The sequence below is a fragment of the Oncorhynchus tshawytscha genome, linkage group LG18 (assembly GCF_018296145.1).
Source record: "Oncorhynchus tshawytscha isolate Ot180627B linkage group LG18, Otsh_v2.0, whole genome shotgun sequence".
Lineage (NCBI taxonomy): Eukaryota > Metazoa > Chordata > Actinopteri > Salmoniformes > Salmonidae > Oncorhynchus > Oncorhynchus tshawytscha.
The window spans coordinates 15,903,053-15,919,621 of NC_056446.1; the positions used below are offsets into that span (position 1 = coordinate 15,903,053).

The 16,569-nt window shown below is 42.4% G+C and overlaps 1 protein-coding gene across 1 annotated transcript in view; it reads left to right on the forward strand.

Moving 5' to 3' along the window:
* Nucleotides 1–238: 238 nt before the first annotated feature.
* LOC112217585 (mannosyl-oligosaccharide 1,2-alpha-mannosidase IA) overlaps nucleotides 239–16,569 on the forward strand; it is a 157,899-nt gene continuing 141,568 nt past the window's right edge. Inside the window, exon 1 of the mRNA XM_024377994.2 lies at nucleotides 239–274. The gene's annotated coding sequence lies outside the window, so the exon portion shown is untranslated. The remainder of the gene's footprint in view (nucleotides 275–16,569) is intronic.

Consider the following 16,569-nt stretch of genomic DNA (forward strand, 5'->3'; position numbering starts at 1 on the left):
CCGACGAAAAGATATTAGCCAAGATTAGAAAGGACCACGAAAAGGCTTTGGTTGAAGCCAAAGACACTCTTCAGAAACGACCAGACGAGATAAAGCAAGATATACAGAACGAGAAGGACAAAGTTTTGAAGGAAGGTCTCGGTAAAGGTGGGAAAGATGACGATAACCTACCAGTCATTGAATATGTATGTATGCCATGTATGGTAGCAACAGGGCATGAGTATGTATGTATGATCCGTATGAAACCAAAGAGAGACGAGAAAAAATTAAAGAGGTGAGATGTATGTATGTATGTATGTATGTATGTATGTATGTATGTATGTATGTATGTATGTATGTATGTATGTATGTTTTATTATCTACTAGAATGAGTATGGCTGCTTTGGGTTTGTGTAATTAGTTTCGCTTCCCATACGGTGTTTGCTGTAGTGTTTTGCCTAATCGGCAAGTTCCTCTTAAATGACACGCGGTTTACTATAGTTAGGCCCATACGACACTGTACAGCACAGGCATAATATTTTCAGCTAGTGGTTTGTGTCTATTGAACTTCGAACTAATTAACTTTGTACCCAGATATCTGTCCTGTATTTATATACACGCATATGTCCTGTATTTATATACACGTAATCCCATACTCTTCATTATCACCCAGATTGAGAGTGCATCCTGTAGACCTGGGATGGGCAATTTTGATGGGGGTGGGGGCCACAAAATATCGGAACTCATTGTGGGGCCGCAGTGGCACATGGGTCTGCATACCTACATCCATACACACCTAGCGTTTTGGGGACCCCTTTAGTTAATTTCCTGTAATTCTACACATTTTGCCATTGGGTGGAAAGAAATGTTTGCAGTTTTTAATGTGACTGACTGACCTCGATTCGGTCTTATGTAGCAAACTTTGAAATTGTGCTTTTTACATTGGATAAAAGTAGAGACTCAGAGCTCCCAAATGGTATATCATACCCTGCAGTTGAGAAACAATGGGAAAGTAATTCTGCTTTGAAAGTTGACAAACTTGTTATCCCACCTTTGAGAAAATGGCCCTGGAATGTTTTGGTACATCTACTGGAGATCTCTTCAACCATTAAGCATTGTTCACACCCTCTTAAGCCTTAGCCCCACCCATCTCTTTAAAACTTCTTACGGCGGATAAATCCCGTTAACAGGATCGATTTTTCAACAGCCAGTGAAAGTGTAGGGCGCCAAATTCAAACAGAAATCTCATAATTATAATTCCTCAAACACACAAGTATTATACACCATTTTAAAATATAAACTTCTTGTTAATCCCACCATAGTGTCCGATTTCAAAAAGGCTTTACGGCGAAAGCATACCATGCAATTATGTTAGGTCAGCGCCTAGACACAGAAAAACACAGCCATTTTTCCAGCCAAAGAGAGGAGTCACAAAAAGCAGAAATAGAGAATTAATCACTAACCTTTGATCTTCATCAGATGGCACTCATAGGACTTCATGTTACACAATACATGTATGTTTTGTTCGATAAAGTTCATATTTATATCCAAAAATCTCAGTTCACATTGGCGCGTTATGTTCAGTAATGTTTTGCTTTCAAAACATGGTGATTTTGCAGAGAGCCACATCAATTTACAGAAATACTCATCATAAATGTTGATGAAAATACAAGTGTTATACATGGAATTAAATATATACTTCTCCTTAATGCAACCACTGTGTCAGATTTAAAAAAAAAAAAAGCTTTACAGCAAAAGCACACCATGGAATAATCTGAGTACAGCACTCAGAGACCAAAACAAGCCATACAGATACCCGCCATATTGTGGAGTCAACTGCAGGGTAAATATTCACTTACCTTTGATCTTCATTGGAATGCACTCCCAGGAATCCCTGTTCCACAATAAATGTTTGTTTTGTTTGATAAAGTCCATCATTTGTGTCCAAATACCTCCTTTTTGTTCACATGTTTAGTTCACAAATCCAAATTCACAAGGTGCGAGCACTAGGTCCGATGAAAAGTCCAAAAAGTTACTTTACAGTTCGTAGAAACATGTCAAACAATGTATATAATCAATCTTTAGGATGTTTTTATCATAGATCTTCAGTAATGTTCCAACTGGACAATTCCTTTGTCTTTAGAAATGAAAGGGAACGCAGCTCGTTCTCACGGCTGCATGCAAGACTTAGCTCATGGCATTCTGCCAGACACCTGGTTCAAACAACTCTTATTCGCACCCCCTTCACAGTAGAAGCCTGAAACAAGGTTCTAACGACTGTTGACATCTAGTGGAAGACCTAGGAAGTGCAATCGGACCAAATTCCACACTGTATATTGGATAGGCAAAGACTTGAAAACCTACAAACCTCAGATTTCCCACTTCCTGGTTGGATTTTTTTCTCAGGCTTTTGCCTGCCATATGAGTTCTGTTATACTCACAGTTTTAGAAACTTCTACTAATAATATGCATATCTTAGCTTCTGGGCCTAAGTAGCAGGCAGTTTACTCTGGGCACCTTATTCATCCAAGCTACTTAATACTGCCCCCCCCCAGTCATAAGAAGTTAAGGATTCACAAGTGAGGCCATGTGCTAAACAGAGTGAGTAGTGTAGTAAAAAAACAAAGATTAAGGCTTAAAGTGGTGAAAGTAGTAGCTTACAATAAGGGAAAACTCCAGATAAAAAAACACTATGTAGTCCTTGGCCTAAATCCTAATCTGATTTTGGTGCAGGTCATGTTGTTCTTCACATTACCGTCTCTGGTAAACACACTGAAGGTGTAAACAGTACAGTGAAATGGTTACATGCATATTTGCATAGTAGCAATATCAAAAATAAAAAGTGTACAGATACACATATTTCATAATTATTAGATGATGCTTACCCAGCCACTAGGGGTGTGCTGAGTAGTCGGACAAAATTATTATCGTAACGGGTATGGACCAATTTCTGGATATGATTATGATCAGAGTATTTTTTTGTAATTATCTGTGATTGGGAAAAAAAAGTTTTTGGGTGCCAGGAAGCATGTCTCTCATGTGTCAGTCACAGAGTCTCTAAACCATACTGTCTTTGCGTCAGTCATTTGCATGGTTTAAATAACTAAACTGTCTAGTTTGCCTGTTTGTAAAGAGAAGGGTGGGCTGTACGTTGATCCTGCTGCTCTGATTGGATAGAGTGAAACCGTATTTCTCCGTCCACTCACTTAAAAAAATTCACCTGATCACTTTTCCTCGCATGTTTTCTGTCTGATAATTTAGATTGCTCCTGCCTGCTACTATGATAAATCACATGGCAGCATAATATCTAACAAGTGGGGCAAGGGTATGGAAACGCTAGTGCACATTCTGACTGAGTGACAGCAAACTTGGCTGCCTGCTGCAAATTGAAGACACACAGACACTCACCCTCCCTGCACTGCTCCTAATCTGCATTTTTTTTTGCAGGGAGGTATAGTATTTAGCCAACATCTAATTAGGCTTACTAAAACACTTGTGTTTTTTATGATCACCAGTATGATCTATCAAATTTCAATTTACAGATACGATTACGGTCATGTTGGCACACCTATACCAGACACACTTGTCTAAATTGATGGGTTACGTGAAATAAATGATATAACCCCCCCCCCCAGCCACATCTAGCTAAGTGGATGGGCCACTATTGTCTAGATATGTACACATGTTCATGAATACAATTATAATCCCCCAGACACACCTGGGTCATGTAATTGTCTGGCAAAGTGGAGTCTTTTGTTTAGACCTGTAGCTAGCTAGCTAAACAATGACTCATAATCCCAAACCATACTACTAGCAATACAAACTGATTGTCATAGCTAGCCACCATGCATGAAATGCTGTAGAATGAATCTGCAGGTAGCTAAAGCTAACCGTCTAGGGTTAGGCTATAACTAGCAATGCAAATTACTTTGAGGTATAAATAATATTAGCTACTACACAGATCATACCTGTAACGTTAGCTAACAGTACACTTGAACTTGCATCGAAAACAACTTTCTGACAAATTTTGAAAAATATAATATCTGAAAATGTAGCTAGACTCTTACATGGATGAACACCTCACAGCAGACTGAACCCATTTACGCCGTTTAGTTTGTACAGCATGTTTGGCACGCGTTGTGTCAAGTCACTGACCGTGTGCAGAAAGTAGTCCATCACAACGTTTTCCCACTGATCTTTGTCGATAGCGCCTGCTAAATTCAGGGCAGCAATGTTGTTGAGTGCAGTAGTAATACTTCTCCATGGCTAGCATTATATCTTTGAAAAAAAGCTGCGGTAGCAAGGATTATCTGCACATACTGAGCAGCTCATGTTATAGACAGAAGCATGCAACGTGGCAGACCAATCCGAACTTATCTCTCGGCATGTTCAGCCCATCCATTATCTCAGCCAGTTTTGGCTTGATTACATGTTTAGATAGCTGGCCGCTAGACCAATTTAACAATAAAAAAAATGTTCGCTGACAAGACAACTGCTCATGCACAACCAAATGTAGAATATTGCACATTGTGTATTCTACTATTCTAACTCTTGACAGTAAGTTGAGACCCTGACAGATTTCCTAAAAAATTATATATCCATGTTTTTTTGTTTTTTGAGGGGTGGTGGAATTGATCCACGGGCCTACAAAAGGGGCACCGTGGTTCGCCGGTTGCCCATCTCTGCTGTAGACAAACCACAGTAGTCCAATTGATTGGATGATAATTTTGGATGGCACTTTGTTAGTGTTCGTATACTGTGTAGCCTAATTACGTGGGTCTAAGCCTCCAGACAGTCCTGTTTTTGAACAATGAATTAACCAACCAATTATAGACACTTCCATACTATGAATGATAGTGTTACAAATGATGACTAGTAAATGGGTAAGAATTATTCCCATTCAGAGGGCCAGTGTCTGTTTTTGTACAGCCACCATACTCGGAAACCACTAAAAATAGAAAGTGTTAATGGGTGTTTAGTTATGAATCCAAAAGACATACAACTCACCACTTGCTTGGCTGGTTTGTCACTTCAGCATGTTATTTGCCTAGTCTGGCGGCATTTGGTTTTGGTTCTCCTCATGTCGACTATCAGCTTCCTGTGGTACAGCTTCTCTGCTGACAAAGTACACTACTTGATGGGATCAAATTATTCAGAAGGCATAAGGTGATTTAGAGGAAATTGCAGTGGTGGCAGATTCTTTAGCAGTCAATCAAAATTTGCCATGTTTATGGTTGCAAAGCTGCCTTTGAGAGTCCTCGGCTCAGGTCCCAGCCTTGGGCTTAGAAACGCACAATGTTTCTCCTAAGGAGAGCCATAGCCTGTGTGTGTCTGTTTGTTAGGGGGAGGGATGTGCTGGTTTAGGCCTACTATGAAAACATTGCACAACCAAATAACCAGCAGGGATGCTTTGTGTAGTTTGTTTTGGGCAAGGTTAGTCATTTTTATTTTTAATGGGAAAATGTTCTGTACATTCTTTGGAACTAGTTTTGTGCTTGAGTTCCCTTCTTACACAATCACCTGCCTGTTCCCCTTTCATCCTAGTACCAAGGTTCCACTATGAATCATCGTACAAATTAAATAAAATAAAAATTCTCTGCTGTCTTTGTGTGTGTGTGTATATATCAGAGACAGTAGAGCAATCTCTGTTTATATCCCCAGTCATTACTGTAGTTAGTAGTAGCCTACACACATCCCATCCAACAAACCTCTACAGGTACAGGATAGAAACAAAACATTGCCATAGGAACAAAAGCCTGACTGTTTGACAAAGACCCTTACTGGGTGAATAGTTTATGGTAATCTTTACCATTGCAACTGTGGGCTAATTACAGCACAGTTCACAGCACCATACACAGCATCCTCTTATTGCTGATTCGCATGTCACTCTCTTCCTGTGTGTGGTGTGGTGTGTGCTGCCTGAGATTTCCTCAGTCTACTGGGCAGGTCAACATTGGGTGGAGCTAGTAAGCATTTGGAAATTATATGCAAATTAGTGCCTGGGCTGCAGCTCTGTAGGGCTGACCCGCTTATCAGTATTCACTTGGTATCTTGAAGGGCAATCGGTTAATAACCCTGTCAGGCTTTCGTCCCGTCCCCCCTGCATGCGGAGAGGAGAGGGCCAGCTGGCTCAGCAGCCAGGGATTAGAAACTGGGTTTGTTAAAGGTCTCGAGTCGCCTTGGCTGTCTAGGAAGGAAGGATGAGGCAGTCCTCTCTTTCACCCTCCTCGGTCTCTCTCTTTCTCGGTCTCTCTCTTTCTCGGTCTCTCTCTTTCTCGGTCTCTCTCTTTCTCGGTCTCTCTCTTTCTCGGTCTCTCTCTTTCTCGGTCTCTCTCTTTCTCGGTCTCTCTCTTTCTCGGTCTCTCTCTTTCTCGGTCTCTCTCTTTCTCGGTCTCTCTCTCTTTCTCGGTCTCTCTCTCTCTCTCGGTTTCTTTCTCTCTCTGTCTCTCTCTCTCTATCCCCCCCAATATCCAGTTGAATTATTTTTGCACACCATGGACGACATGACACTTAGCGAAATCGCCTTCCCTTCCTGACCTACCTCTGTAACATTCTGATAATCCCAGTAGCCTCTCTTCCTCACTTTTACTTTCATGACAGACAACCTAGTGGGGAAGTTAACAGCTTTTTAATCCAAAACTACCTGTATATCTTTGTAGAGTATTGTTCGATTCTGTACTCCTAGCCATTCTTTTGTTCATTTACCTCTTACAAAGGATGCCAGGAAGATGCGTTTGAAACGGATCTGTATTGCCCTCCATTATCTGTAGACGGCTATAGAATTACCGACGTGGAGGCCCTCCAGGTGCTCAGTCTAATTGTGTAATGGCTTTAATAGCAGTCCCTTTCTGCCAGCCAATCCCGCTGCGTCTCACAGGGGGCACAGTGTTGTTTATGCCTGTGGATAGTCTATACACTGATGGAGCCTGAAACCTCTTCACAGGAGGTTACTATGTAGGTGGCCATTACCTTTGAGTATCGCAGAGGTATGCTCAGATAAATGTAGGCTATAGAAGAATGTAGGCTATGTCCTCTGGCAGGTCAATATACGAATGCTAGGCTATAAGGTTGTAGTTATTTTGTTTCATAATATGTGAATGTTAGGCTACCTGATCATCTTCGTGTCGTCTTATATCTTAACCCCAGGAACAAGCCTTCCTAGTGCTAGGATGTAGCTAGGATAGAGTTAAAAGCCAGTATTGGCAGCTATGATGGTTTTATGGGGCTTCTGAGCAGAAGACTACGTCACAGCGTAATCATATACTGTGAGCGCACATATCCCTCTGTGTCTGTGTGCGTGTGTGTGTGTGTGTGTGTGTGTGTGTGTGTGTGTGTGTGTGTGTGTGTGTGTGTGTGTGTGTGTGTGTGTGTGCATATCAGTGATCACCGGCCTTAAGAGGCCTTGTCGCTCTTTCATCAAGCTGACCACCAGTCCAATAGCCCAGTGATCCCATGCCTCTAAGAACTGAGTGATTGAAGGACTGATTGATAAGGAGGCCAGGACTGGTGGGCCATTGCAGCTCCACTACACACTACTACGCCATTGAGGCCCAGAGCTCTAACACACTTCTACCACAGTACAGTATGAAGATAGGCAGAAACTGCTTCTCCAAAGGAAATCCCAGATTATAACTACTTCAGACATTGGCTCGAATCTAGGTTATGCCTTTTAGATTTCAAGAAAATTAGCAACTAAGGAAAAATTCTCTCACTGACTCCCCAAACCCCAGCCTGGTCTGCTTGGTCTGTTTCGCAAGCGTTCCCGGAAGTCTGGCGATGTTGCGCCTCTGCTTTTTAGAATCTCTGTGCTTCTACACCACTAAGGGGAAGCTCCCAAGCCACCAGCCCCCACCACCTGATTGACACTAATGATGACTCTCGCCTGTAAAGCAGAACAGAGACCTAATCCAATTGATCAGCACCAAGGGAGAGACAAACAGTCCCAGTAGGGAGGTGTTGGCGACCACAGTGAGACATCCTGACCTTCAGTCTTAATTGCTTTGGGAAAGGGAAATTGATGTCTCCAAGCTGGCATATTTCTTGAGTTAAAAGGTTCTTTGTACAGTAGCTTTTATTTACTGAATGCTAATAAAGACCTTCTGCGCCATTGACTCGTGCCCTTTTGAAAAGAATCTCGATTTATACAGATGCAATCTTGATATTTTATTGAACCTTTTTGACAGGGAGTCATGCTGAGACCAATGGCTATTTTACAGATGAGCCCTGTATACACATCAATATAGGCCTACACTATGCCCTTCAATATACGGAAAGCAAAACACAGCCATAGAAAACAAACACATTTTTCAGGAGAAGGGCCCTCAGTCAGCCTTTTGAATTGCCCTAGAGGAACAAATTCATCCTATTTTAGAGAGCCTTGGTGATTATTCCACAGGTAAATCTGCTTTCAGTTTTTTTTTTGCACATTACTTAACTCAGGAGAGATCAAAGGGATCACCAGTTGACCTGGTCTGGTATCTTGTACTTCGTCTGTAAATTAACAATGCAGTTAGGGTGGAAGTTTATGCAGGAGGGATGTCAGGCACGGTTGAACTTCTTCCCTGCTATAGACCTTGAGTGATACCGTTGGCTCCACTTGAGTGCTGTGGTGTTTAGTTGCTGTTAGAGCCTAGGTTATTGGTAGTCTGAGGAGCGTAACACTTGCTTTATTGCCATTCCCTTTGTATACCCTGTAATGTATACCATGGCCGGGTGATCGATTTCCTCATATTGCTTCAAGTAAACCATAATTTATGGGCCCAATGACCAGCTAATATTAATGACCTTTCTAATTTCCCCCTCTGAGTGGGGTTCCACTCTGTTTTCTTCACACCAAGAGAGGCTGGGCTAAGGATCAATGACGGCATTCAGCTCCAATTCATCTTCTAGTGTCCCGTCCTGTTCTGCCTCCTTCCTTCCACGTACTGCTGCCTTCCTGCCTACCTGTGTGGCTAGGATTCTGTGCGATTTGTCTTTGCTTCGCTGCAATTCATCAACAGAATCATAGCTGTTTAATGTCTGCTTAAGATGACTCTCTAGACTATAAAGAAATTGCTTTCTATTTCATTATTATGGTAAGATATTATACGTTGTATAGGACAACAATCCTTTTAATTGAACCCCTCTAGTGTTCAGTATTGTAGTTGGCAGACTGGTACTCAGATTCCCAATCACACAGATCATTGGTTTTCAATCTGTGTTTTATGTTTCACAAAGTTATTGCATTACTGAAAAGATAGATGGAGTACAAGACCCACAGGTTATTCCAGGGCCACCATGTCTTCTCATGCATGGTCTGTCAGTAGGATTAAAATGGGAATAATTTTTGAGGCGGAGGTATGTTGGTAATCGGGATGGACAATACTATCAAGCCAGGGCTGAGAGGGTAAGACGGAAGAGTGAGTCACTTTCACAGTACAAATGTCCCATTATTTGAATAGATCTCTCCAGCAGCCTTTGCATACAGATAACTGCCAAAATAAAGGAAACACCCAGATAAAGTTGGCCACCATGGACTGCCAGAACAGCTTCAGAACTGCGTCTTGGTATAGATTCTACAAGTGTCTGGAACTGTATCGGAGGGATGCGACACCATTCTTCCACAAGAAATTCCATCATTTGGTGTTTTGTTAATCGTGGTGGAAAATGCTGTTTCGGACTCTGTTCCAGAATCTCCCATAAGTGTTCAATTGGGTTGATCTGGTGACTGAGACACACACACACACACAAACGTACGTCCTTTAAAACCCTTATGCTACTTTGAGACCCCTCTTTCAAAGTCACTGAGATCTCTTCTTCCAGTCATGGTAGCTAAAATAATGGGCAACTGGACATTTTTATACATGATGAGATGTTAATTGCTTAATTAACTCTGGAACCACACCTGTGTGGAAGCACCTGCTTTCAATATACTTTATTCCACATTTACGCATTTATTTTGGCAGTTACCTGTATCTCACTCGAGGATGCATGCATGAGGGCAGGCCAGTCTGACTGACTGCGGTGCAGTACCAGTCAAAAGTTTGGACACACCTACTCATTGCAGGGTTTTTCTTTATTTTTACTATTTTCTACATTGTAGAATAATGGTGAAGACATCAAAACTGAAATAACACATGGAATCATGTAGTAACCAAAAAAGTGTTAAACAAATCTAAATATATTTGATATTTTCTTCAAAGTAGCCACCCTTTGCTTTGACAGCTTTGTTCATTTCTGCTTGTAGATTTCCAAACTCATCAAAAATGACTTTCAGGGCCTAAAACAAACTTTTTTGTATACCAGCCACTGCTTCTTGACACACTGCTCGCTTACCCCGGAAGCCAGCCGCACCAATGTGTCAGAGGTAACACTGTACAACTGGCGACCGAAGTCAGTGTACATGCGCCCGGCCCCCACAATTGTACACCACCTCATGGGTCTCCCGGTCACGGTGTACAATTTGCCCAGCATCGTCCGGGTTAAGGGAGGGGTTGGCCGGCCGAGATGTCCTTGGCCCAACGCGCTCAAGCGCCTCCTTGTGGGGGCCGGGCGCATGTACACTGACTACGGTCGCCAGTTGTACAGTGTTCTGACACATTGGTGCGGGATCGAACCCGGGTCTGTAGTGAACCCTTGATATGTCTTTGAACCAAAATATAAATAAAATAATAAATCCTCATTGGTGCTCCAGAGTGGCGCTGTGGTCTAAGGCACTGCATCTCAGTGCAAGAGGCGTCGAATCCAGGCTGTATCTTATCCGGCCGTGATTGGGAGTCCCATAGGGCAGCTGACAATTGGCCCAGCGTCGTCCGGGGTAGGCCGTCATTGTAATATGAATTCGTAACTGACTTGCCTAGTTAAAATAAAGGTTTAAATTATTAATTGTATTTAATTGTATAAGGTTTTCTTGGTAACAGGGCCACCTGTTTGCATGTGCCTTTTATAATCTTACTACAATGTCTCTTTTTGCTAGCAGTGGAAGCAAACTCAAACATTGAAAAGAAACCTAGCTTGTGAAAAAAAAACTATGCAAATAGCCAAGAAACACAAGGACAAAGTCTCACTTTAGTAGACTTTCGAGTAAACTTATGCCTGTGTGCATTGCTTCTAAAAAATGAGTCTTTCAGCACCCCGCTCAGTGGGATAGCTATAACATCAGGATTCAGATTTCTTGCAGAAATACTTTGAAAACATCTACTGCAGCATTTATTTTGCTATGAATCTCAACTTGCGTTTCTGCCCTTACTTGAGTTGACTATTTATGAAATGCTCGCACTGTAGAGCCCTGATTGTGACCACCCTCTATAGTGGCAGGTGAATTAGACATTCTTACACGCCAATGCCGAAATTTACCCGCATTTGGCGGGTGGCAGGTGTTAATTTTATGCCCTGATAACTTTGAGCTGGATTGCTTGTCTTTGCAATTAATTTAGTTTTGTTTGTGCTCGTTAGCATATTTAGCTATTACTAATTTTGCTGGCAATCTGGTAATAGACGCACAATGGATACGGATGGGTGTTGTAGAGTGTGAACCTGCAGGATCGAGTCACTGATTTGATGTTTGTAGAGAACGACAGGCTGTTGTCCAGGGTCACGCCAAGGTACTTTGCACTTTAGGTAGGGGGCACTGTGGATTGTCAACCGTGACAGAGAGGTCTTGGAGCGGGCAGGCCTTTCCCGGGAGGAAGAGCAGCTTGGTTTTGTCTAGGTTGAGCTTGAGGTGGTGGGCTGACATCCAAGCTGAAATGTCTGCCAGGCACGCAGAGATGCGTGTCACCACCTTGGTGTCAATTCCACCACTTTTCAACATCATTTTCATTATCTCCAGCACAATACCAGTGTCTACAGTCTACATATGAGAAATCGGCACGTTTCATAGAAATAAATGAAGGAAAAAGTTCTACCCGATCATCAGAAGTTAAAATGATTTTAAGAACGATGATTTTCAAAGACTGAGATTAGAGGTGACGTGGGGAGCAATAATAATAAAAAAAGACCTTCCCTCTGGCTAGATAGTCATTGCAGGTTTTTCTTACTTTTAATCCTACCCTGTGACATCACAGAGAAACTTTTTTTAAATGTATTTATTTTTGCTGTCTTTGTAACCACAGACCATTAGAACTTGCTGTTTTCACATATGTAATCAAATTGAATCAAGTTTTATTTGTCACATGCACCAAATACAACCAGTGTAGACATTATCATGGAATGCTTACTTGCAAGCCCGTAACCAACCATGCAGTTCAATAAATAGTGTTTAGAAAATATTAACTAAATAAACTAAAGTGAAAAAAATGTGGGGGGGGTCCATGTAAATAGTCTGGGTGGCCATTTGATTAATTGTTCAGCAGTCTTAGAAGCTGTTAAGGAGCCTTTTGGTCCCAGACTTGGCACTCTGGTATCTCTTGCCGTGCGGTAGCAGAGCGAACAGTCTATGACTTGGGTGACTGGAGCCCGTGCCAATTTTTTGGGCCTTCCTCTGACAGCCCCTAGTATATAGGTCCTGGATGGCAGGAAGCTTGGCCGTACGCAATACCCTCTGTAGTGCCTTACGGTCAGATGCCAAGCAGTGGCCATACCAGGTGGTGATGCAACCGATGGTGCAGCTCTATCTTTTTGAGGATCTGGGGACCCATGCCAAATCTTTTCACCTCCTGAGGTGTTGTCGTGCCCTCTTCACGACTGTCTTGGTGGGTTTGGACCATGATAGTTCGTTGGTGATGCAGACACCAAGGAACTTAACTCTCGACCTGCTCCACTTCATGTACACACTGGTAGGGTGCTGGTGATAATTCATTTTAGGTTGAAAAGTGGCAGAATTGCCCTTTTAATGAGGAAATGCAGTGCAATAACGACCTGTAGTTAACGGATTAGTACCTCCATCCTCAGTCTAATTAATGGCCCAACAGTGCAGCAGACTGTCCTCCTCCTCATCCACCACTGCCCTGAGTACTATTATGATGACGGACAATGCCCAATGTGGTGGAGCAGGAGCCGTCATTCCTCTGCTTTTGGCCATAGGCTGGGTTTTTTCCCCTCTGTCAGCTATCCACTATACTGCTGAATACAGACTACAGCAGAGGCAGAGTACAAGTGCTTGGAGCAGTTTACTCAGGCAACTATAACCCTCTATCTGCCACCAGGTCATCACTAACATTAAACCCTGTTTATTGTTAGGCTTGTCACGTACCTGACCTTGTTTTAACACCGGCATGGTGAATGACATCTTCACAGCTCTACATGGTATTGTTTTGCCTCTTCCGACAAATTGTTTATCTTTGGGGATTTAAGTAACCAGGCATATTTTAATAATGGCTCTCATTTTGTGAGGTCCCATTTTTTTGTTGTTGATATTATGTCTTATGTTATGTAACGTAACGTGCAGTTCTGGGACATTTAATGTTTGGGCCATTTATCCTGATGCAGACGACACAACGTACAGCTGAGAATGTTTTCAGGGGTTTGGATTGATGCTCTTTTTAAAGTGGACAATTAAAAAAATATATTGACAGATTGGGCCCATTTTGTCCAAATGCAGCAGCAGTATCCACTATTTTGTTTCTGAGATTGAATTGTGTGTGTTGCATTGTGGTGGTTGTATTTTCATGGACCTTTATGGACCCTGCCCAGGTTAGTAGTTTTGGCAGTGTATGCGGTGCACCACATTCATTTCCTGGGAAAGGAAAGCCGAGTACACACGCTAAATAATTCAGCCAGCATCTTCGTATTTTTCCACTCGTAAATAAGACATGGGAGGTAGGGGAAAGAAGAGGTAAAGGAGAGAAAGCGCAAGGCAGTGGTGAGTTTTTCTCTCAGCCAGGCCGTAACCCTCTGGGCGCCTGCTTTATTTGTAAAAGCTCTTCATTCCTGCCCCGGCCCCCATACAATCTCACCTTCTCATGTCGGACCACAACCCTGCCAAGAGTCAAGCCCCGGCCTCATTCAGACTGAGCTGGACAGGGCTGATCCGGTCCAGGCCTGAGCCAAAGGCCCCCTGTTGACCTGTGGCACCATAGAGGCAGTAATTGAAGCCCTCAAGCATCTGCAGGTGCCTGTCTTTATTTTTCTTTTTTTTTTCCATCCCCGCCCTGCTCACTTTTAATGCTCTGAATGCACATTTCATTTTTATTCCTGCTATAAAAGAGTGGAGAAAGGTATACTGCAGGGGACTGGCTGCACTCTCCCATTGACAGAGGAGAACCAAATACCTTGTGGACAGAATCTCAAAGACTGGCTTAGTAAACAAGCAGCCAAGAGGAAAGATGAGCACTCTGTTCTGCAGTGTAGGAAGAAATACTGCTCTACTGCACACTAATGGATACAACTGGAAACTCTTTACTGTTTATGTGGTTAAGGAAGATCCGTGGTACTGTGGCTCTTCTGTTAGATGAGGATGTTGGCTCCCTCTCCAATCTCTATTGATACTGACAGTGCTAAGGTACAATCCTAGAACCTAGACATCCACGCATTTACCCCTCTGTTTGGGTGTCATAATGACTTGTGAGGTCATCAAGCAGGCAAATGAATACTGACACTGATGTGTTGTGGACCGTATTGATTACTTGCCCCACCCCTGACTGAGGCACTGATTGGTCAATAATTGTCCCTAAGAGCTGTTCTCGGTTGACCTCTACCTTACACAGGTCTAAAGGTTAACATGGTGGCCAGTCACCACGGCTGAGAAATTTGACATGTGATATCGCGTGGTGAAAGGAGTTGCCCATGTGACCAAGTCTATATAGACTTTGTATCCAGTCCATCAGATCTGTATGCCAACAGTGCAGATTGGATCACCTTCACAGACAGTGCTGTGCTGTGACTATTCATTCAACAAACCGCACTTACAGGCCAACAGATTTGAATAATGTTGGGCCTCTGCTCTTTAATCATGATCTACAGCCTGTTAGGCAAAGCCATCCATAATTTCCTTAACTGCTTCCGTATCGAGGGGAGGAGGGAAGAAAATCAATTGGCTTTTCACAAGGTCTTCATTAGTTTGCCTTGTGTCGAGGCTAGGTCAAACCAGATTCCACTGTTCCCAATAATGAATAAAAATCAAAAGAACAGTTTGAAGTGAACAGAACGCTCCCCTCTTCAATTAAATAGTCCTGACCGGACCTTGTTTTGAAGACGTGTGTACTAACACCTTTCAATTACATTATTATTATTATTTTTTAAAATTTTGCCAGGGCTGTGACGATACCAGTATCACAAAAGAAATGTCATGGCAAATATGAAAACACAAACCAGACCAAACTCTTTAAAAACCTGCTCTATGTACATTGTTGTGTGCTGTAGCTTGGAAAACAAAGAAATGTGACTCTGGATGACAACATAATGATGTTTGTTTCCAACATTAGGGCTGTTTTCCTAGAGAATTTAACTCCGCTTCGTGTTTTGTTTCCTTTCAAAGATACTAACGAGTATCGTGATATTGGTATTGTTCCGGCTGTAGTTTTTGCCAGGACAGCTCTCCTCACATAATGAAAGTGATCATAAATTGCTAAATCCTTTTTTCCCCCCCTTCACGATAGCATGTTTATGTTGTCAATACCTATAATCCAGCGGCTCTTTTACCCAATTAATAACAGGAGCTTCCAGAACTGCGAGTTTATTGATTTTCCTGTTGAATTTCATCCCTTTCCCTGTCAGCAATCAGTTTCTATTGATTTGTGTTTAATATGGTGTTCCTCAGTAGGATAATCTGGTATTGTTTAACACTGTTAACTACCTATCACGTTATTGGAGGCCTAATGCTCGAAATCAGCCATTTGCCACAATTTCGAGTGACCGCAGGATGTGTGATATAAGCAAGATAGACTGATTTAACCCTACACGCCATATTGTTGCTGCTCAGCTTCAAGGCAACAAGACAACATATTTCCGACACCAGTCAAACAATCGGAGAAAGGACTTGTTCTTTACGACAATGTAGTCTCTACTATGCTCTGCAGATGAGAGCTGGATGACTCTTGTCCCAAAGCAACGTTCAATGGAAGAATGTCCGTGACCTTCTGAAAGCTGTGTCCGCAGTGCCTTTTAATAGCTGCTGACAATCTTCAATGTGGTTCACCTGTTGTGAAATAATGGTCTGAGAAGGTGAGTCTTGGATCCATCAGCCAATCACAGTGGTTCTTCTTCGCCTACCTGGTATCAAGCATCTCTCTGGCCACACGTCGCAGTGACAGAACACACTTAAAGGACCAATGGCTTATCGATTTCCTGACCAATTCATCTCATGTAACGCAGGTGGGTAGCAGCCTGAGATTTACTGGAAAGCCAATGAGACGCCATGGAGGAGAAGCTCACAGATTTACACCACACATGGCCACGGCGGCAAGGCATGTATGTCGCTTCATGGAAGTGGCGTAATGGCGCGTTAGCAGAAGCAACATTTCATGCACTTCGCTGCCTTAAAAATAAGTTATGATATCCTAGTAGCCTGAATGCATGTCAGGTTTAAAATGCCATTCATTTTTCATGATGTTTGTGCTGCTTCACTCCCGAATCGGCTTTGCATTTCTTCTTTGACTTTGGATGAAACACTTATAGTATTTCCTCAAAGCAGTGTTTTTGAAGAATCTCGTTTTGCAAGGTTGATCATCGTAA